The 23747-nt window shown below is 41.8% G+C and overlaps 1 protein-coding gene across 1 annotated transcript in view; it reads left to right on the top strand.

Annotated features, from left to right (window-relative positions):
- The first annotated feature begins 19227 nt into the window (after positions 1 to 19227).
- Positions 19228 to 23747, top strand: part of TRPC5 (transient receptor potential cation channel subfamily C member 5) — a 265379-nt gene continuing 260859 nt past the window's right edge. Inside the window, exon 1 of the mRNA XM_015083806.3 lies at positions 19228 to 20439. The gene's annotated coding sequence lies outside the window, so the exon portion shown is untranslated. The remainder of the gene's footprint in view (positions 20440 to 23747) is intronic.

The raw sequence follows: 23747 nt of genomic DNA, 5'->3' as shown, positions 1-23747 counted from the left end.
AAAAAATACAAGTAAGACTACCTCAAACTAAAAAGCTTCTGTACAGCAAAATAAACTATTAATACAATGAAAAGGTAACCTACAAAATAGGAGAAAATATTTACAAATCATATATCTGATAAGGAGTTAATATTCAAAATATATAAGGAATTCATACAACTCAATATCAAAAAAGGAAATAACCCTGATTTAAAAATGGGAAAATAAGTTGAATAGAAAATTTCCCCCAAGAAACAACACATAAATGGCCAACAGGTATATATGGTGCTCAACATCTCTAATCATCAGGGAAATGCAAATCAAAACTGCAATGAAATAGCACGTCACACCTGCTAAGATGCCTATCATCAAAAAAAAAAAAGCAACAAATGGTGGTGAGGGTATGAAGAAAAGAGAACTCTTGTACACTGATGGTGGGAATATAAATTGGTACAGTTGTGGAAAACAGTATGGATGTTCCTTTAAAATTTTAAAATATAACTACCATATGATCCAGCAATCTCACTTCCAGATATGTATCCAAAGGATATGATCAGTACCTCAAAGAAATAGGTACCCTCCCATGTTCATTATAGCATTATTCACAATAGTCAAGATATGGAAACCACCTAAGTGTCAATGGATGAATGGATAAAGAAAATGTTATACACACACACACACACACACACACACACACACACACACCCAATGCATAAAAAAGAAGCCATAAAAAAGAAGGAAGTCCTGCCATTTGCAAAAACATGGATGAACCTGGAGGGTATTATGCTACGTAAAATAAGCCAGAAACAAAAAGACAAATACTGTATGATCTCAATTATATGTAGAATCTAAAAAGGTAAATCTCATAAAACCATAGAGTAGAACACTGGTTGCCAGGGGCTGCAGAAGGTGGTGGAGGAGGGAGAGACATTGGTCAAAGCATACGAACCTTCAGTTATAAGATGAATAAGTTCTAGGCATCTAACGTACATCATGGTGATTATTATTAATAATATTTTATTGTATACTTGAAATATGTTGACAGTATATTTTAAGTGTTCTCCTCCCACACAAAAATGGTAACTATATGAAGTGATGGATGTGTTAGTTCACTAAATCCTAATCAAATAAAACATCACATTGTATACCTTAAAAATCATGTTGTACAACCTAAATATATATAATTTTTATTTGTCATTCACACCTCAATAAAGCTGGGAAAAATTAAAAAGAACATATTTCCATGTCTATAACTATGAATTCTACATTATTATATTTAATGCCTGTGTCATATATTGTATTTTAAAGATAAACCAAGGGTGCCTGGGTAGCTCATTCAGTTAAGGGTTCGACTCTTGATTTTGGCTCAGGTCATGATCTCACAGTTGTGAGATGGAACCCCACATCAGGCTCCACACTGGGCAGGGAGCCTGCTTGAGATTATCTCTCTCCCTCTCCCTCTGCTCCTGCCCTGTTTGTGCTCTCTCTCTCTCTTTCCCTCTCTCTCTCCATCTCTGAACCTACTATGTCTACAATGTGTCTGAGAGGATGTTAACTGTATGATTTAGACCACAGGCTCTGACATCAATCTAGGTCTGAATCCTTTAACCTGGGCAAATTACTTACACTCTCAATATTTTCATTTGTAAAATAGCACCGACTTCAGCACCTTCACCAGACGTTGTATAGATGAAATTAATTAATGTATGCAAAAGTGTAAAACACTTAGAACAGTCCCTATTATATAGTTAGCCCTCAATTTTTAAGCTGAGACGTAGTTTCCTAGGGCTGCCATTACAAAGTACCCCGAACTGGATGGCTTAAAACAATTGAAATTTATTCTCTCACAGTTTTGGAAGCCAGAGTCTAAAACCAATTTTCTATAGGGCCCTAGTCTCTTCAAAGTTTCTAGGGAGAGAAACTTTGCTTCTTCCTTGCTTCTTCCAGCCCCTGCAATCTCTGCCTCTGTGTTCACATGGCCTTTTCCCCTGGGTCTGTGTTTTTCTGTGTGTCCACCAGTTACTCTGTGTGTCATTCTGTCTGTCCCCTCATCTGTGTGCTTACCAGTCATTGGATTTAGGGCTCATGCTCATCCAGTATGACTTCGCTTTAATTGCATCTGCAAAGACCCTATTTTCAGTAAGGTCACACTCTGACATTCTGAATGAATGTGAATTTTGAGGGCACACTATTCAACCACTACATAACATTTCTCATGTTGTGCTTTTTCTTTATTCTTTATTTCCTCTTATATTCTTGATTACTCTGACCAGAGATTTTTCAATTTATGTGTCATTTCAAACTCTGACTCTGACATTTACTTATCAGTTTTTCTGGGTTTCTATTTTCTGTCCCATTTCCTCTTTCATCTATAATAATTACTCATGCTTTCCTAATTTTCTTTTTTCCTTTCTAGCTTTGTGATTTTTTTTGGTCCTGTTTGACAAAAGGATTATGTGGGCTTTCCTTTGAATAAAGCATTGCAGGCGTTCTCTAATTTGTTAATGTGTTGTATTCATCATTATTATATAAATAATATATAATTGAAGCTTTGACTTTACCTTTGATCCAAAAATATGTATTAGAGTAAGTTTCTTAAATGTTCTTCCTGCTTTGATTTTGCTTATTTATTTACTTTTGGTTTTTAGTATCTAGGCACATTAACTTGTGATCAGAGAGTATGAGATTATGAGCTATAAACCACCTCTGCTTTTTGTAACATATTAAAGTTTCTTTTGTGGTCATTTGAATACAGAAAAATTATTATAAAAGTGTCTTGAGCGTTTAGTAAGAATATGTGTTCTGCATAGGACACAAAGTTGTAGACATAGATATATGTACAAAGTCAAACTTATTAATTATATTATTTAATTTGTTCTCTTTCTTTTTTGTCCATTTGATCTGTCAAAGATGAAGACATTTACACGGCAGAGGCTGCTACTTGTCAACCCAACATCCATTCATTTCTTTCTTGTTGATTGCAGAGGCCTGACTTTCAGCTGAGCATACTGTCACCCAAATAAAAGCCCACATTTTCCAGCCTCCCTTGCAGCTGCCATCTGAGTTCTGGCTATTGTGTTGTAAGCTTGTGTGGCAGGGGCAGCTCCTTTTCTCCCTTTCTCCTACATGGAATATAGCTATGAAAGCTGGAGTTCAAGCAACCATTTTGGACTATAAGGCAATACACTAATGATGGCAGAACAGCAACCCATAAGGCCCTGGAAAATCTACATCCAGAATTCTTTCTATAAGGGAGAAATAAGCCCTCATCCAGTTTAAGCCCCTGCTATTTTAGGTTTCTCCTTACGTGCAGCCAAAAGTAATTCTAACTAATGCAAGTAGGTTAGTGTCTCCCGCTAGGATCAGAAGTTTGTCAATTTCTCCCTGTAATAATCTTTGTTTTTTAAACCGTCATGTTACATTAGTTGGTGCCTGAAAGTTCATGACTCATGTTTACTGTAGACATTAGTTTTTGTCAATATAAAAAAAATAATGTTTTCTCCCAATTAAAACTTTATGCCTTGCTTTTTTTGAAATTTTTTTTAATGTTCATTTATTTTGGAGAGAGAGACAGAGCATGAGCAGGGGAGGAGCAGAGAGAGAGGGAGACACAGAATCCGAAGCAGGCTCCAGGCTCTGAGCTGTCAGCACAGAGCCAGATGTGGGGCTCAAACTCACAAACCATGAGATCACGACCTGAACTGAAGTTGGACACCCAACTAACTGAGCCACTCAGGCACCCCTAAGCCTTGCTTTTTAAATTCATTTGATAATAATTTTATTTTTTATTCTTTGACAATCTCTTTGTTTCTAACTGTTCTCATTTAAAATCTCAAGCCAATGCAATCTTCTTTTTTTATTTTAGAGAGAGAGAGAGAGAGCAAGTGGGAGAGAGGGATAAAGGCGGGGAGAGAGAGAGAGAGAGAGAGAGAGAGAGAGAGAGAGAGAGAGAATCTCAAGCAGCCTCCACGCTCAGTGAGGAGCACAATGCAGGGCTCAAGCCCACGACCTTAGGGTCATGACTTAAGCTGAAATCAACTGACTGAGCCACCCAGGCGCCCAAAGTAATGCAATCTTATTTCTGCTCCCTAAAACCACTGCAATAAAATCACTCTTGTTAATGTCCTTTTATTGCTGAATTTCCTCAGTCTGTTTTCAATCGTCACTATATTTTATCTTTCCAGAACATTTCACACTCTTGTTTTTTAAGATATTGTGTTCTGATTACCTAGCTGAATATACCACAGCCATTTCAAAACTGGATTCATGTTATTCCATTTAAACCTGCTTCCTTCAGTATATCTCATTTTGGTTAATATCTACATAGCCAACCTTCACATGATCCTTCACTCTTCTTTGGAACTTGCTGTGTATTTCCAATTAGTTATCAAATCTTGTCAGTCTTACCTCAAAAATTTCTCTTCAATCCTTTCTGTCATAGTTATTACTTTAGTTTAGACATTCAACGTCTCCTGCTTGGACTATTGCAACAGCTTCGTGGCCCCTTTCACCTCTAGTCTCTGCTTCATCCTCCATAAAGCTACCAATCCCATTCTCTGAAAAATAAAACCAAAAATATTTGATTACATATCCACCTTCCTTTGAAAATATCTCTGTTGATTCTCCACTGCCAAATTCCTTAGTATGATATACAAATTCCTTGACAATCTGACACATTCCCTCTTCTACTTCATCTCCTACCATATCTTCCCCACAAACTTCTTATGCTCTAGCTATAGTAGGGTTCTCACATCACTACAAAATATGCTTTTAGTAAAGCCTTTCCTGGCTTCATACTTTTGTACATGTTGTTCTCTCTGCATAGAATATATTCTCTACATTTTTTCTTCAGCATACTCATGAATCCTTCAATCCCCAGTTAAAATATCACATTTTCCATGAAACCTTACCAGACTCCCACAGATGGAGTTAGTAACTAATCATTCTTTCTCCTCTATACTCCCATTACTTTGCCCACACCACTGATGTGGCACGAATCATGTTGTGATTATCTTTTGCAGTGTCTGTTTCCCTCTGACAGTTCTTAAGCTTATTGAAGCCAGAAACTATCTTATTCAAATCTAGGATCTAGCACATTGTGTGGCTTTAAAAAGGGACCCATAGCCAGGGCCAGAATGAAGAAGATTCCTGGTCCTCAAAACACCTACCCCCTCCCAGCTCACTAATAACTAAAATGCTACCTTCCCACCTTGGGCTTAAGGCACTCACTAATGTTAAAATGTGTCTCTGGGATGGTCCAGGAGTGCTTATAGTCATTTTCCAGATATTTTCCAAAGAACACATTTAGAGGGGTACAAAAAGTGAATTTGCAGCTCTAGGCACCTATTGGGAGAAAACAGATAACATCCTTTGTTGGCAGAAACTTTGTTTTTCTTTCACTATAGCCTTATATCATCTTGGTAGATAAAAATGAAGTAACCCATCCCTTTTAAAATAAATAACCATGATTCTTTTAGTTGAATCTACTGCTATGTATTCCCTTCTAATTTTCCCTTCCTGTAAATTCCATGAGGACAGGAATTTTTGTTTTGTTCACTGATGTATCCCAATCAATAATCATTTGTTAAATGAGTGAATCAATGTATATGAGAGTAGGGGTAAGGATGGTTTATTACTTAGATTCAGAGTCCCCACCCTCCTCCAACTATGAAAGAAATCATAACCCATTGAGTCTGCTATAGAACCTTTACCATTAAGGCACACCTCGATTCTACGGCCTCTTCCACATCCGAGTTTGTGATTCTATTAGAATCCCCTGATATTGGCATATCTGGGTAGTGTGGAGGGAACTAGAGAACAAATGCTTACTTGGGACATGCCTTAAAATGTCAAATCATGATTGCATCCTCCAATTGTACCCTCTAAGACTACTGTGGATTTATAGGGATATGCACCTGCCTCTAACAGAGGATCTTCCTGGGAATGGCTTTGCCCTGTTATCTCCCCATTCTACATCCTTGCTTTTCTATGCAGTGTGAGACTCATACTGTTGGGTCTGGCTGGTTGGTTTGTAGTCTCCAAAGAGGAAAATGGTTATTGGTAACTGTTACACCACATTGTTTAATGTGGCTTTTAAGGCACCGATGAAGCTCCTATCAGGTCACTCTGCTTATGAGTCTAATGTCACTCATTACTAATACAACTTTCGAGGATACAGCTGATATATTTCCCATCAGCCTCTTGGGAAACAAAGTGGGCTTCAGAAAACATGGCCTCCCTGCTGATGACCTGGCTGAGTCTGAGGATTTCACTGCTGATGTACTCAGCATAGCCTTGGTAAGAATGGGTCACAGATGACGGAAATAAAACCACTCAAGCTGACAACTGGGATGTCTATACTTGGTTGAGATTTTATATCTGAAAATAATCAGAGATCGGTACCCAGCTTTATGGAGAGAAGAACAATACCTAAAAATATAACTATAAGCCCGGTGCTGTTCTAAATATTTTTCAGCTATTAACTGATTTGATCTTCTTAACAAACCTAGGAGGCAGGAAATAGTATCATACCCACTTTACAGATGAAAAAAAAACTGAGGCACAGAGATTAAGTAACGTCACATCCATCACTTTGTGGTGGGGGTCACAAATTAAGTTCAGTTAGTCTGGCTCTAGACTCCATATAATCCTTGCCACTTTAAAGTTCATAACTTTCAGCTAAATAGCCTTCTAACCATTCTTGTTATGCACCAATTTCACACTTGATCACCACCATCCCCACCCTCTACACACCAATTCCCGCCATCACCTTTAGTGACATCCATGACTGTATGGATGATCTAACCAACACCCTAACACTTCAGTTCTATTTCCAGTTACCTTAGTCTCCATTGTACCTCAGCCATTCACTCTCACAGTCACACCCTGGACTTTGTCAGACCGGAAACTGCCTCCTCTCTAAAATTAATTTCTGACCCCACGGTCTTACCACAAGCGTCTATCCTTTTTTTTTTTTTTTAGTGTTTATTTTTGATAGAGACAGAGACAGAGCATGAGTGGGGGAGGGGCAGAGAGAGAGGGAGACACAGAATCTTGAAACAGGCTCCAGGCTCCGAGCTGCCAGCACAGAGCCCAACATGGGGCTCGAACTCCTGAACCATGAGATCATGACCTGAGCCAAAGTTGAATGCTTAACTGACTGAGCTACCCAGGAGCCCCAAGTGGCTAACCTTATGCTATGTGCACTCTATTGTTCTCAAGATAATGAAGTTCCTCAACCTCATTGAGACCATCTGTTCATTGAGCCCTCTATTTTTACCTTATCCATGGTCTCCACCTGCCTTTACTTGTCTGTATATTGAGCTTGGATTCAACGATCCATCACATCCCAGCTCTCTGGATCCACTGTACTTTTACCACACCCACCTAGCAAAACCTTGGATAGGTTAACCTTTTCTGCACTTGCATTCAGTCTGCTGAGCAGTGTTAGAAGAACCACCAACCTGCTCTCAACACTGCCTGGTGATTCTAGAGTACTCACTTAGCTGGAGCTCCCATCCTCAAAATTACTTTCTACACTATCTTTAAACCTCCAAATCCTTACACCTTGAGCCCTTCCTCTCAGTAAATGGTCTCATTTCCCAGTACTCCACAGTAAATACAAATAGGTCAGAAGGAAACTGCCCCACCTTTGGGCTATGAAATCTACAAATTTATCTTATTCCACATTGATGCTTTTCCTCCTTCATTTATGTTATAGCAAGAAAGATGCCCCCCTCTTCTCTAAAGCGAATTATGCCCCCTGTTTGGGGATTCCACTATAGGGATTATCTCTTTTCTCCTTCCCTCCTTTTCTATTGGTCCCTTTCTGTCATCATTTAAACCTCTCAAAGGCTCTTGCATCTTAAAAACAAACAAACCCAACTTCACTTGACTCCATATGCCCCACCAACTAGTCCCTCCTTTCATTTCCTCTTTTCTGACAAATCTCTTGAATTTCCTCTTGATATATTTATCCCTTGGCCACCATCCTTAACTGCTGTTGGAATATTACACTATTCTGATTTTTCTCCTCTCTCTCTAGTATTTTCAGTCTCTTTTGTGGCCTTTATTTCACTGCTTGATCTATAAATGTTGGAGGACTACACACAGCGTAGCCCTCTGCCCTTTTCTATTTATATTCTTTCCCTAGATGATATTGAATCACATGGCTTTAGATACTATCCACAGGCTGACAACTTCCAAATCTTGTCGCTGACCTTGATATCTCTTTGGATCCCCAGATTCATATGACCAACTCTCTAACATTTCCCCTTGGATGTCTCACAGGCAACTTAAACTCTTCCTATCCTACCTGAACCCATATGCTTCCTCTCAAATATGCATGTCAGTTTCCCCCATTTCAGTAAAATGGTATCACTATTCACCTACTTGCTCAAGCCAGAAACTTGGAAATTTTCTTTGACACATTCCTCTTCCTCACCCACCATAGTCAATTCATCACTAACTTTTATTGATTATATTTCTTAACTCTCTCATTATTCTGTCCTCTTCTCTACAACCTGTGACTGCCTTACTCTAGGCCACCATTACTTCTTTGTATATTATTTCAGCACCCTCTTAGTTAATCCTCCTGTCTCTAGTGTTCTTCTCCTCTAACCCATTCTCTCTAAACAGAGTGATCCTTTTAACATGGATTGCTGGTCACATAACTCTCCTTCTTCAATGGCTTTTCATTTTTCTTAGAATAAACTTCAAAGTCTCTAGCATGGTAAATTCTCACATGATTTTACATAATCGCATAATCTAGCCCCTGACTATGCTGGCTACTCTTTTCTCCTTGTAATCTATATTATACTTATTTCACTTCCTAGAATATATCATGCTTTTGCCCAGGAGTCCACACATACTATTACCTTTATATGGAATTTTCCCCTCAAATCTTCTCAAATCCAAATGACAAGGCGGAATTGCCAATAGATTTTTTTTAATGTTTATGTATTTATTTTGAGAGAGAGAGTGAGCAAGTAGTTGGGGGGAGGGATGAGGGCAGAGAAAGAGGAGAGAGAAAATCCTAACTAGGCTCTACACTGTCAGCACTGTCAGCATGGAGCCCGATGTGGGGCTTGATCTCACAGTTTGTGAGCTCGTCACCTGACCTGAAATCAAGAGTCAGATGCTCAACTACCGAGCCACCAGGTTCCCCTTGATGTTAATGATTTCATGGAAGTGGAGGACTGAGAGGGAGGAACCCAAGATAAACTTAAGTCTGGGAGACTGAAATAATAAAATTCCTGATTATATTTTACTTACTAAAATAAAATGGGTTTTCTGGGGAAAAGTAGTCAATTTCAGAACAACTGTCTTTGAACATTAAACATTTAAGTGGATAGGTATGGCTGTGGGAAGTAGAGACTAGAGAGGTTGATTTGCATGCCTATGACAGAAGCTGAGGAAGTAGGTATAGAGGGAAGTGAGGATTTTCTATTTCATAGTTATTGCATAAATATATGAAGAATAGATTATTAGCTTTCCCATACTGGTCTTTAACATACAGAATCCCAAAGCAGAAGGGGAAAGCAAACACAAAAGAAGGTATAAATGAAAGAATTAGGAAACAAAACAGATATATAGAAAAAGAATAGCAACATGGTAGTAGTAAGTTCTTCCTTATCAGTAATTACTTTGAATGTGAATGGATTAAAATATCCAATTAAAAGACAGAGATTGACAGAATAGATTTAACAAAAAAACATAATTCCAGTATATTCTGTTTTTAGGAGATTCACTTTAGAGCCAAAAACACAAATAGGTTGAAAGTGAAGGAATGAAAAGATATTCTATGCATATAACTACCAAAAAAAGCTGGGGTGACTATACTCATAACAGAGAAAATACACTTTAAGTAAAAAAATGTTACAAGGGACAAAGAAAAATACTATACACTGATAAAAGGGTCAACTCATCAAGAAGATCTAACTGTATAAAAATATATACACCAAACAACAGAGACCCAAAATAAATGATTCAAGAATTGAAGGGAAGGGGGCACCTGGGTGGCTCAGTCGGTTAAGCCTCGGAATCTTGATTTCTGCTCAGGTCATGCATGATCTCACGATTCATGAGTTCAAGCCCCACATCAGGCTCTCCACTGACAGCACAGAACCTGCTTGGGATTCTGTGTGTCCTTCTCTCTGCCCCTTCCCTGCTTGCATTTTCTCTCTCTCAAAATAAATAAATATACTTCAAAATAAAAAGTTACTGAATGCTTTAAAAATAATTGAAGGGAGGAATAGTTCTAAAATAATAGCTGGTGACTTCAATACCCCACTTTTAATAATGGATAGAACAATGAGACAAAAATTGAATAAGGAAAGAGAAGACTTGACTAATAGTATAAGCCAACTAGATGTAAAAGATATATGCAGAATACTCCACTCAACAACAGCAGAATACACATTCTTCTCAAGTGCATATGGAACATTCTCCACAATATACCATAGGTTAGACCATACAAATCTCAATAAATTTTAAAATATTGAAATCATATAAAGTATCTTCACCAACTACAATGGAATGAGGCTAGCAATAGAAATCAAAGACACAAGGAAAACAGGAAATCTCAGAAACACATAAATTCAACAGCAAACTCTCAAACAACAAAAATATCAAAGAAAAAATCACAAGAGAAAATTTAAAAATACTTTGAGAATAAAAATGAAAATACAGTATACCAAATCTTATGTGATATAATGAAAGCAGTGCTCCAAGGGACATTTATATCACAAACATTTATGTTAAAAAAGAACTCAAATCAATAATCTAACTTTACACTTTAAAGAACTAAAAAAAAGAACAAATTAAACCCAGAGGTAGCAGAAGGAAGGAAATAATAAAGATTAGAGAAGCGATAAAGCAGAGAATAGGAAGAAAAATAGAGGAAGTCAACCAAAGCAAAGGCTATTTCTTTAAAAAGATCAACAAAATTAACAATATTTATAGTTAGATTGACTAAAAAAGGGGGGAAGACTCAAATTACTAAAATCAGAAATTAAAATGGGGACATTTTACTACTAATCCTACAGAAATAAAATGGATTATAAGAAAAAATGAATAGCTTAAATAACAAAATAAAATGGAAACATTGCTGGAAACACAAACTATCAAAACTAACTATAGAAGAAACATAAATTCTGAACATATCTGTAAAAAGTAAAGGTATTGATCAGTAATCAAAAACATCCCCTAATCAAAAACGTCTTAAAGAAAAGCTCAGCACCAGATGGATTCAGTGGTGAATTCTATCAATATTTAAAGTATAATTAAAACTAATTGTTGTTAAACTGTTCCAAAAGGTAGAGAATACTTCCTAACTCATGCTACAAGGCCAGCCTTACCCTGATACCAAAGCCAGACCAAGAGATTATGAGAAGACAAAGCTACAGACCAAGATCCTTTATGAACACAGATGCAAAAATCCTCAACAATATATTATAAACTGAATCCAGAAACATATTAAAAGGATTATATACCATAACTAAGTAGGAATTAGCTCAATAATGTAAGGTTGGTTCAAGAAAATCAATCAGGGGCACCTGGGTGGCTCAGTCGGTTGAGCGTCTGGCTTCAGTTCAGGTCATGATCTCACAGCTTGTGGGTTCAAGCCCTGCATCAGGCTTTGTGCTGACAGTTTAGAGCCTGGAGCCTGTTTCGAATTCTGTGTCTCCCTGTCTCTCTCTCCTCCTCCCCCACTCATTCTCTCTCTCTCTCCTTCAAAAATAAATTTAAAAAATATTTAAAAAATTTTTAAGAAAATCAATCAATGTAATATACCACATTGACAGAATGAAGGAAATCTACATGATGATCTCTGCTAATGAAAAAAGATCATGTGACAAAACTCAACACCCTTTCATAATAAAGAAAACACTTAAAAATTAGGAGTAGAAAGTAATTTTGTCAACCTGATAAAAGAGCATTTGTGAAATACCCATATATAACATTATACTCGATTACAAATAATTGAAAGCTTTTCCTCTAAGATCAAAAATAAGACAAGGATGCCCACTTTTTCACTTCTATTCCACATTGGACCAAAATTTCCAGCCAGGACAATGTGGCAAGAAAAAGAAACATAAGGCATTCAAATTGGAAAGGAAGAAATAAAACTATCTCTACTTACAGATGGTATGATCTCATATAAAGAAAACATCCTAAAGAATGAACAAAACAACCATTAGAGCTGATGGACAAACTAGACAAAGTTGTAAGATCAACATGCACAAATCACTTATATTTCTATACATTAGGAATAAAACACCCATAAAGGAAATTAAGGAAACAATTTAACTTTTCAATAGCATTTAAAAGAGTAAAATATACTTAGGAATAAACTTAACCAAGGACATACAAGACTTGCACACTGAAAACTATAAGACACTCCTAAAAGAAATTAAAGAAAACCTAAATAAGTGGAAAGACATTGTGTCTCAGATTAGAAGACAATATGGTTAAGATGGAAATACTCCTCAAAGTGATCTACAGATTCAGTGTAATCACAACTGAAATCCCAATGGCCTTTTTTGATGAAATGGAAATGTTGATCCTCAAATTTACATGGAGTTGGGAGACCCTGGTGGGCCAGCTCAATCTTGAAAAGAAGAACAATGTTGGAAGCCTCACACTTCCTTATTTCAAAACTTCATACAAAGCTATCGTAATTAAAAGAGTGTGGTACTGGAACATGGATAGACAAATTAGACCAATTGGGATAGAAATGAGGGTCCAGAAATAAACCCAAACATCGATGGGCAAAATGATTTTTGATAAGGTGCCAAGACCATACAATGGGGAAGGAATAATTTTTTTCAAGAAGCAATGCTAGGACTAGATATCCACATGCAAAAAACAAACAAAAAAAAAAAAAAGAAAGAAAGCAGACTCTAATCTCACATCATAAACAAAAATTAACTCAAGATAAATCAAGACCTAAACATAAGAAATAAAAGCATAAAATGTTTGTAAGAAAACATCAAACTTTATCACAGTTATAAATTTTTCCACATCAGAGGATACGACCGAGAAAGTAAAAAGACAACCTACAGAATGAGATAAAATATTTGCAAATCATATTTTGGATTAGGGTCTAGTGTCCAGGATTTGTATATAAATAAATCCTACAACTAAACAACTAACAGACAACTCAATTTAAAAATGGTCAAAAGACTTAGATATTTTTCCACAAAATATAACATTGGCCAACAAGTACATGAAAAGATGTTCATGTAATTATTAGGAAATTCAAATCAAAACCCAAATAAGAAACCACTTAACACCCACTGGGATGGCTGTAATGTAAAAAAAAAAAAAAAAGGAAAATAACAATGTTAGCAAGGATGTGGGGAAATTGAAACATTATTGGTGGGACTATAAATGGTACAGCCACAGTGGAAAACAGTTTGGTGTTTCCTCAAACAGTTAAACATAGAATTACCATATGACCCAGCAATTCCACTCCTAGGTATATACAGATATGCAAATACTTGTGCAAAAATGTTCAGAACAGCATAATTCATTACAACTAATCCAAATGCTCATCATCTGATGAACTGATGTAAACAAATTTTTCTATGAGCTGAATGTGTCTCCTCCCCCCAAATTCAGGTGTTGAGGCCATAATCCCCTATGTGGTGGCTTTTGGGAGTAGGGCCTTTGAGAAATAATTAGGTTTGGATGAGGTCATGAGAATAGAGACCCCATAATGGGATTAGTGCCCTTATAAGAAGAGACCAAAAAGTGCGCTCTCTCTTTCTCTCTTTCTCCCTCTCTCTCTCTCTCTCTCTCTCTCTCTCTGTCTCTCTCTCTCTCTCATTCTCTTACACATAGTCCAGCTGCCATGTTAGGACACAGCAAGAAGGCAGCCATCTGCAAATCAGGAAAAGTGTGCTCAGCAGACATAGAATCTGCTGGCATCTTGATCTTGGAATTCCAACCTCAAGACTGTGACAAATAAATATTTATTGTTTAAACCAGTCAATCTATGGTATTCTGTTACAACAGCCCAAACTGAGACAGTAATATCTCCATACAATGAAATGTCATTCAGTCATAAAAAGGAGTGAAGTGCCAACACATGCTAGAACACAAATAAACCTTGAAAACTTGCTAAGTGAACAAGGCAGATGAAACAGGTCACATTGTATGAGTCCCCTTATATGAAATATCTAGAAGAGCTGGATCCCTAGAGACAGAAAACAAATTAATTCTTGTCAGTGGCTAGGGAAGGGAGGAATGGGGAATTACCGATTAAGGGTACAGGATCCCCTTTTGGGGTGAAGATGTTTTAGAACTAGCTTTAGATGAAGTTTGCACAACATATAAAGTTACTAGATGCCACTGAACTGTACATGTTTAAGATGGTTACTTTTATGTTATGTCTGTCCCCTGAATACAAAAAAAAAAGGCAGAAATGGAAAAGACAGGAAATGAGCAATTATTGAGTTACTGCTACATACTAGACTCCATGCTAAGCTTACGTATTATCCACTTAAGTCCACTAAACAACTCTGAGCTATTATCCCCATTTGAGAGATGAGCAAACCAAGGTTCACATGACTTTGTTTTTACAACTAATAAGACACGGAGCTGGAATTAAGACCAAGGTCTGTTGACTCCAAAGCTTATACTCTCCAGCACAACCCACCCTCCAAAAACCTTCCATAGGTAGCCCCTCACTACTCTCTCCATGAGGGTCCATGTTATTGATCAAGAATACAACACAGCTCACCAGATACTCCTTCAAACCAGCCAACCCTCCAGAGAAAAATACTCAAATTAAACATTTCATTTTTGTACCAAGCCCTCCCTGAAAAAAAAAAAATTGCCTATTCTTGAAAAGGCAGGAGAAACCAACTTTCTCTGTGCTACCCTGGCCTCCACAGATTTACAAGTCCTGACCTGCACCTGGGGTGATTTCAGGGGCCTCAGGAAGTCTTTACATGAAAGAAATATTTGTCCCGTCATGCTTTCATTTTCCTAAGTATAGATAGAGGCTTTTGTTTTTGTTTTTGTTTTTGTTTTTGTTTTTGCTTTTGTTTTGACAATTGGGACAAAAAGTCTGAAGACAAAGGTACTCCTAAGAGAGAAAGCACTGGTATTTTGACTAGGGCAGATCATATAATTCCACGAGGGCAGATTTTAATAAGTGAAGAGGGTGGGGGCAGACAGGATAAAAACTAAACCTGCCCTTCCTGAGGCCACACAGGGAGTCAGTCACAAAGCAGCAAGACTTGATCGGGGTCTTGTTTCTGTCACTAACTATCAGGGAACTTCAGGCAAGGCCCAATGTTCTCTAAATGTTCTGTGATGGTGTAAATCCCGCTTTATAAACTAGCCCAGGGCCAGCTGCATTCGCATTCCTATTAATGGTAGGCACAGCAAAGTCCTTAGCCAATCCATAAAGTGTGGTTGTGTTTACACTTACAGGGATCCTGTTGTGGGAGAAGAATTGGAACACACTTTGGAAATGTGAAACCTGTTTTCAATTACTTACAGCCATTCATGGTCCCAATTCAGGCAAAACTTTTATTTAAATAAATAATTGGCCTGGGCCCGAGAACCATAATTCATGGACCTACAAAGTTTAAATGTGCCGATCGGTAGTCCCTGTGTTAGGTTTTCACAAGTGACATGTTGCTATCTACATATGCATGGTATTGGGCTAAGACTTATTCAAAGCAGGTGACACTGATGTAGGTGTGGCTCACCAGACACTCATTTTCAAGGCAGGAGCTTACTCAGCTGATTTTGGACAGATATTCCACACTTCCTCCTGCATTTTCCTTTGCTGAAATCCTGATCAGGATCCTACCACTCACATTAGTGTCGTTTGACTTCCTGGGGCAGAGATACTGCTGAATGTTAAAACCCACAATCAACACTCCAGAATATTTGAAGAAGCCTCTCTTCTTCCATTCCATTCCTTTCCTTTGTCTTTGCCACTGTGGAGGATTTCTCTAACTTGCCAGTGGACTAGAAGCCCTTTCCTTTGTAAATAAAAAACTGTCCTTCAAGCTGTTCAATCTGTCAAAGCCTTTGTGATGCTGTGGTCACTTTAATGCTGGATACATTCAATGTTGGATAAGGGTCATATAGAGAAAAGTCACAAACAATTCAATGGTAAAGGTATGGTGATTAGCAACACACAGAACAAACTCCCTAAGGCAGAACCTTAAAGAATAAGTCACTGTTTGAGGACAAAGGGGAAATAATAGGGAGAAAGCCAGGTTGGATTCAGTCCAGAAACTGGTTATCCAAGAAAATCTGTACCCCTTTTCCTTTGGGGACATAAAGGTCAATAGTTCCTTAGTATATTGAAGGCTGGAATTGTGCCTCACAGATCTTTGCTCTAGTCAGCTCCCTAATATAGTGAGTGCTCGCTCACCAAAAGTTAGATGGTGATGGGGAGGTGGCAATGATTATAACAATGAGTTCAATCATTTGACAAAATGTATCAATCCATACGAACTTCTTTTCACGCTGTTTCCTCACAAAATCTCCCATATTTTCTGAGAGTCTGTTCCATATAAGATCTGGACACGCCATGTGGGTAGAATTAAGGTAAAATATGGTCTGTGAAATACGGACACCACCGTCAATGGCCGTGGTACTTGATGGGGGGGGGGGGGGAGGAGGATTCTGCCCCCTAGGGGACATTTGACAATGTCTGGAGACATCTGGGGTTGTCACAAGGTGGGGGTGTTACTGTCATCTAGTGGACAGAGGCTAGAGATGCTGCTAAATATCCTGCAATCCCAGGACAGCCCCTCACCATTAGGAATCGTGTGGCCCATGATGTCAGTACTGCCCAGGTTGAGAAACCCTGCCTAAAGGGGAAAAGAAAATGCCTTTACTCTCTGGGTTTCTCATATCAATCTCACTTTGCCTCCAATATCACAACAAACTCTGGTCTGTATGTCCCGCTTACCACTCTAGTCAAGGCTGTAGGCATAAAGAGAGTGCCTCAGAATGTTTAAGTCCCAATGGCGTTTTGAAGTCATATCGGGATGGTGTTTCAACAGGCCAGGCCATGTGAGTAAACCTCGCCTAGCAGCCAGGTAAATCTACCTTAAATTACTCGAAACCACTTCCATTTGGGACTTTGAACCACTTCTGCAGCTGTAGCCTCTGGTTGCAAATTGCCTGAGGAGAATTCAAAGAAACATTCTCAGCCACCAACTAGAAAACTTGAGTGTTTCCATATTCACAGAGAGGATGAACCTCCCAGCCCCAAGGCTTGCAAACAACCTAGCCCAGCTCAGGCTCCCGCCCAAGTCTGCTTCTCAATTGCATTAGGAGATCCCCCAGTAGGTTTGTCCTGGTATTGGTATAGTGATGCCTGACATTTGCATGGTGTGCTTTCAACTTTGGAGAGGATTTTCTTTTGTATGTCTTTGGTCTCCTGAAGAGGTTAGCAGGGTAGGGTGGGCACCAGAAGAAAATCTGGGTCTTATGCACAAATCCACCGGGAAAACACCACAACTCAAAAACACCCATAATCTCCATATGTTAAAGGCAACTGCACTATAGACAAGGCCTTTGAAGGAGAAGGCTCACAAGAAAAGGACTTTTCTTCTCTCCCTGTGCGTTGCTCCTGGTTATATCCTAGGCTTGGCTTAGAAGCCTCAGCTAAACTACCTTTTGGTCAGAGAAAGGGAGATGCCCCAAGGTCTTGTCCAGAGCCACATAACCTACTCACCCCTCTAGCCAAAAGAGGGACCCGCTCAATCGCAACATTGACCTCTTTTGTCTGAAAGGCTGTATGTACATTTGAGGTTGTTGGCCACAGTAAAACTCCCTTTGAAAGGGAGAAAGGCAGAAAGGTTTAAACACTTCAGGAAGTACATTAGGCCATGATGTAGATGAAAAAAAATCACTCGATTCTGGAACCGTTCTGCCTCACCCTTGTCCCTCCTCGCTCACACAAACACACACCCTTCATCCCCCAGGCAATACTTTTCTCTGATGCCTTGCTCCCACACAAAGCTTCAGACTCTCCAGAATATTGGGCCACATCAGGGTGAAGGAGACTGAGGACAACAGAAAAACTTGTCTTGCTCAGTGCCCCGAGGGACTTTCCCAGGGTAGCCTAGGAGAGTTGCTAGGGTTCACACTAGACATAACTACGCCAGCTTCAATGACAAGGCAATGCAACACTTGGCCATTTAGACCGGGCAGAAGGTTCTGGCTCTTTCTGGAGGTCGACTCGGGCTCAGAGCGTGCGTGCAGGCGACAGCTGAAAGAACAGTGGAGCATTCTCTGAGCTCCGGATTACTGTGGGAATGGGTAGGGAAAAGGGTTTCAGGTACCAGCCCAGCGCTCAGAAAGGCAGAGCCTCGCACCCTCCTTTCCGAAGAAAGGTAGTGAAGGAAATAAAAGACAAAGCCTAGCTTTGGGGCTGTGGGGTCGGGCCACGACATGCTGCCAGCTAGTGGACCTGAGTGCCCACAGGTTGCAGGTAGTAGTCGCAGGCTTGTGGTGGGGGTGGAGCATTTAGGCTGGTCCCGGGAAGGTTCAAGACGGTCTGCGTTCTGGGCGCTAGAGTATAAGGTCAGAGATGGGGGGGGGGGGGGGCTGCCTCACCTGACACAAAGGCGCAAAGATCAAAGAGTCGCCCAAGTGTCCGGTGACGCTGCCCCCCCCCCCAACACACACACATAGAAGCCACTGCCACCACTAAGCAACTTACTCCCTCATCCTACAATAGCACTATCCGTCCCCACTCACCACCCCGCTTCAATCTAGGCTGGTCTTGGCAGGACCGACCCTAAGGGTGAGAGGGACACCAATGGGGAAATTGGGCTAGCTCCCGGGCTGCCCGCACTGGGTTACACTAGACCCGTCAAGGACCGAAGCCAGCCCAGACGATCCCAGGTCAGCCCCTGGCGACTCAGGGTCCCACTGTCCGGCTGTCCACGGCCGCTAGCACACGCTCTCACTGGCTCAACTACCCTTCCCCCGGGACGACCCGTGGCTGCCAACGCAGCCCCACCAGCACCAGCACCGGGCCTGCGCTGGGAGGGGTGGGGGTGGGGGGGGGGGTCACTGTCCAAAGCAAGGGGTACTCAAGCCAAGGGGGCAAAAAAGAGACTCTGCAAGCCAACCGCCCCGAGGCGCTCCGGTCGCCTCTACCCGCGCCCGCGCTCGCCCCCCCGCCCCAGTCTCTGCCACCACCCAGGGGAGGGGGAGGCCCGGGGAGAGCAAACGAACGAAACAGAAAATTCCGTACCGAGGGGGGAGAGATGAGGCGGTGGGACGGGGCAGCGGGGGCTGACTTGGGGCTGCGGCTGCGGCTTCCTTCCACCCCTGGCCACCGAGCTGCAGAGAAGGCAGTAGCTGCTGCCCCTGCAGGCTGCCCCGTCCTCCCTCTTTCCCTCCCCCTTCCCCGCCTCCCCCGCCCCGCCCCGCCCGCCCCTGCCGAGAGCTGGGGGTGTGTAAGGCCTTGGCCGGCCGGGGCTGGGGGAGGTGAGAGGTGCTTTAGCCATCCGCCGCTTTCTCCCCCTCCATAACACACACACACACACACACACGCACACCCCTCAACCGCGACGGGTTCTCCGCAGCTCGCAGACACCCTAAGGGAGGGAGAAAGAGAGAACGGGAGCAGAGGGAAGCCGGGAGCAGATAGAAGGGAGAAGGAAGAGCTCAGGGTTGGACATTTTTGGAGCTAGGGGTGGGGAGGAGAAAGGGAGCGTACCTCCTCGATTTTCCCCTCCCCACCCCTCTCTGCTTTTCTCTCCCCTTCGTTGTATAGCATTTTCCAGAAGCGGCAGCGGAAGGGGACAGAACCCTTTAGTCTAGAAAGATTTGGAGGGGTGGCCGGGTCTCCCGCCAGCCGCTACCTGGCAGCCGGAGCTGGGGTGTGCGTCTGTGCATGTCAGAGTGTAAATGCGGTTCTCTCTGTGTGCCTCGCTCTCCCTGTCTCGCTCTCCCTGTCTCTTCTCTCTTTCTCTCTCTCTCGCTCACACTCCCGTGCCGGCTCCCCTTGTCCGTTTCCCCGTGTCAGTTTCTTCCCCTGCTCCTGCTGTGCGGCTGGCGCCGTGAAGGGCGTGCGTGCCCTCGGAGCCGCCCAGGTGGGGTCAGACAGCGGGGAGAAGCGAGAGAGCACACGGCAGGGGGCGGGTGGCGCCAAGAGTTTGGGGGCGCTGACGGAGGCGGAAGGTGAGGAGGGCCGGCCGGCCACAGGGAAGTTTGGGGATAACTGAGGAGCGAAGGGAGAAAAACCAAGGTAGGACCAGCACTTGCGCCTCTCGCCGCACCCCGCCCCTTTCCCGGTGCTGCTCTGCCCACTGCTGGGCAGCCTCCAGGCCCGGGGCTGTCCCGGGCGGCTGCTGTTTGCGCGCCGCCGCCGGTCGGAGACCGAGTCCGGTAAGGCGGCCGCACCGCGCGCCTTGGCTCGCGGACACCAGACGACGCAGATCCGAACAGACCGCTCGGTCCGGGGTAAGTCGACAGGCGGCCCTGTGCCCTGTGCTTCGCTGCAAGAGAGCACTGCCATAAGGGGTGGCGAGGTGCGGGTTAAGTGAGGGTGCTGGGATGCTGAGGGCTGGGAGGCGCTGGCTGGCTGGCTGTGGGCTGGGGTAGTGGGGAGCAGAGCAAAGCCAGCAACAGATTGTTTTGGGACACAGGAAGAGAGATGCGATGGGGTTACAGCTCTCAGGGGTGTTAGGACAAGGTGGCTCTTGGCAATGACCAAAACATCGTTTTCGTTCCGGATGCTCTCCTAAACCAGAGCTCTGCCCTACCCCCTGGACAGTGATCTGCTCCATCCCTGAGGAAGTATCCAGCTCCCTGGGGAGCCTGCTCCCAGGCTTCCTCAAAATCCTCCTGGGAGATGGGCATGGGAATAAAGACCCTAGCCCTTTTGCCAAAAGCCACTTTAAGATACAGAGAGCTGGGGTGAACTCATGAGAGTCCTTTTACCTTCTTTCTGTTTTATATCTTTCAAACTTAAGAAATGACCAGATTCATTTTTCTGGCTTCCTTAAAGGCACTAGGAAAGGCAAATGGGGGGGGGGGGACATCAGTCAGATCTCTGCTCTAAAGGGAACACCCCCCTCCCTCCAAACACATATACTGACTTTATCATTCCCCCCCCCCCCCCAACACACACGGGTACTGAGCTGTATTTACAAATCCTGGTATTTCTCCATGGTCTCTAAGAATGTGGCTAGGAGAAGGGCTTTTTCCCCACTGCCAACCTGTGTTTCTGTCCATGGTCAGATATGTGCTGATGGCTTAGTGGCTAGCAAGGTTATCACTCCCTCATGAAAAGCCTGAAGCCTAGAGACCAGTGTAGAAGATAGGATCTCTGAACTTTACCCGAGTTTATTATATGAATACGAGAGACACAGACAAATCAATAATGTTCCCTTTAGAGATTGTGCTTGTCAGTCCTCACTTCAAACAAGAAATAATTACTACATTGGTATGGCCCCCAGACCTTGTCTATTACCATGTATTTATCTTCATGGCATTTAACAAATATGGCAAGTTTGTATATCAGCATTCATGATTGCCTTTTGTTGGTCTAAGACTTTTTTGTTTGTATTTTGGTACAGATGATTTATATCATGTCTCCTTTCCCACAGATTCTTAACGAACCGACATATAAATGATGTCAAATGGTACCTTTCACTCACACTTTAACATCTACTTATTCTAACTCAAAAGGCATGAAAATACATTCACATAGTAGCATATTGGTTTCAGAGCCAATATCTAGCCTGGAATAAAGGAAATCCACAGGGTCAAGAGGAGCTGCTTTTGCTCTGTTCGCAAGGTTGAAGGAAAAACTGAGTGCCACTTGAAATCTATGTTTTGGTCTCTTGGAGATGCTGCTTTCATGGAGTTTTACTATATATATAAATGCACACGGTGTGTGTGTGTGTGTGTGTGTGTGTGTGTGTGTGTGATGCTTTCCTAAAGTGGTATCATACACACACACACACACACACACACACACACACACACACTCTGTGTGTGTGTGTGTGTGTGTGTGTGTGTGTGTGTATTTTTTCAAGGACCCGGATCAACCCCATGCAATCGGGCTCTGTGCTGCTGTAGCAAAGAGGGGAATGTTTGAATTTGTGCTTCCAAAGCACCCAGGCTCTTCTGTTAAACTTTCTATTTATTACTATATTACCAGAATACAATGAATTACCTCCTTCCAATTCAGCAAATGAGAAAAACAGATTCTGCATTAAGTGAAACTGTTTACATTGCATTGGGCAATTTATCCTAATGCTCCCTGCCTAGAGCCTAGAGACAGAACAGAATGAGGAGTACTCAAGTAGGATCTGAAAAGGTGCCCATGCTGTTACTTGTTTTAGGCAATCATAAGCAAATATCTTCTTAGATAGGTTAAAATTATACTTCCCCATAAATAGCAAAGACCAGGTTGCAGACAGGTAGGAAAGAACTGGCAGCTTCATACTTGGGGAAGAACTGAAAGTGTCTACAGGGATGCAGCCTAAGGAAGGTACAGGTCTCTGCTCTGTTCTTGGTGATGTGTATATCTGACTGCCACAGTGGGTCCTGATCCACAGTTACTCAAAGGACATGGAGGTGGGTAGTGCAGGGATACAGAACCGATGCAGTCCCTGGCTGTGTTGACACAGGTTCCCTGCCTTTGGTGCATGCTCCAACATAGAAACCTGCACCAAATATCTGCCAACTATAAGAGCAACAGTCCTATGATTCCATGCTTTCTAGAATTAACTACCCGAATGACACGCAGGACCATACGTGCTTAGAGAAGGGTGGGCCAAAAAATTAAAGATATGGTAGGGAAGAAGAGAAGAGGGTTAGGAGAGAACCCAAAGATGTTTTGAAACACATGGAAAGAAAACCATCCAGGTGTTTGCTTTCTTTTGCTCAGCTGAGGATGGAATTAGTCCAGAAAATTGATTCCGATGTGAAGCACGGTAAAACTGCCTATGACTTGCTTTGTAAACACTGAGTGAACAATGATAGAATTCCTTAGAACCAGAGAATTGGGAGCACTGGAGTACATTTTCACTTTTACCATCCCATTTCACCCCTTCGCATATTAAATCCCAATCTACAAGCCGTTCAGGTGCTTAATTATCGAATGGATATTTCAAATGTGTCATGCTATTTCCTTCCAGCCTGCTTCCAAATATTCCAATTTGCTTCTTGCCGTGGCTCCATCACTGAAAGAGAGGGACCAAAACATTTCTGCCTGCTTTATGCTTGTTTTTAGCTAAGTACACTAAGCTGTTCAGAAGCCTCTAGTTAGCTGGTGCGGAATGAGAGGGGCAGGAACTTTCTCCCCAAAGCGCCCTGTAGTCTAAACCAGCCCAACCTGGTCTGGTCATTTTCCAGGTTTTCAAGGAGGGGTATCACAAAGTTTGCATCCTTCTGGCAGAAATGATGCCTCATTCTAGGGAGAAATTGCAGTCTTCTGTTGTAGATCAGGGCTAAGCTGAGGCTAGCCACTGAATCCAGAGCTTCGTAGCTGAGATTTGTCATTCTTTCCAAAACTCACGGGAGCTTTCCTGTTGATGGCTCTCTCAACTCCTTTGAGCACTGAGACCAACAGACCCATACTGACTGCAAAGAATGAGGCCTGAATGATCTGGCTGTGGTATCCTAAACAAATGTGTGCGGCGTGCACCACTGAGCGATAGCAGATGATTTCAATAAATAAATAAAAGCTGGTGGGGCCAAGCAAAAAATTCACAGTTCACTGGGTCCGGGGAACTTTGCAAATTCCCAAGGTTTGGTTC

The sequence above is a fragment of the Acinonyx jubatus genome, chromosome X, assembly GCF_027475565.1.
Source record: "Acinonyx jubatus isolate Ajub_Pintada_27869175 chromosome X, VMU_Ajub_asm_v1.0, whole genome shotgun sequence".
NCBI lineage: Eukaryota > Metazoa > Chordata > Mammalia > Carnivora > Felidae > Acinonyx > Acinonyx jubatus.
This window is presented reverse-complemented; position numbering and strand designations above follow the sequence as displayed.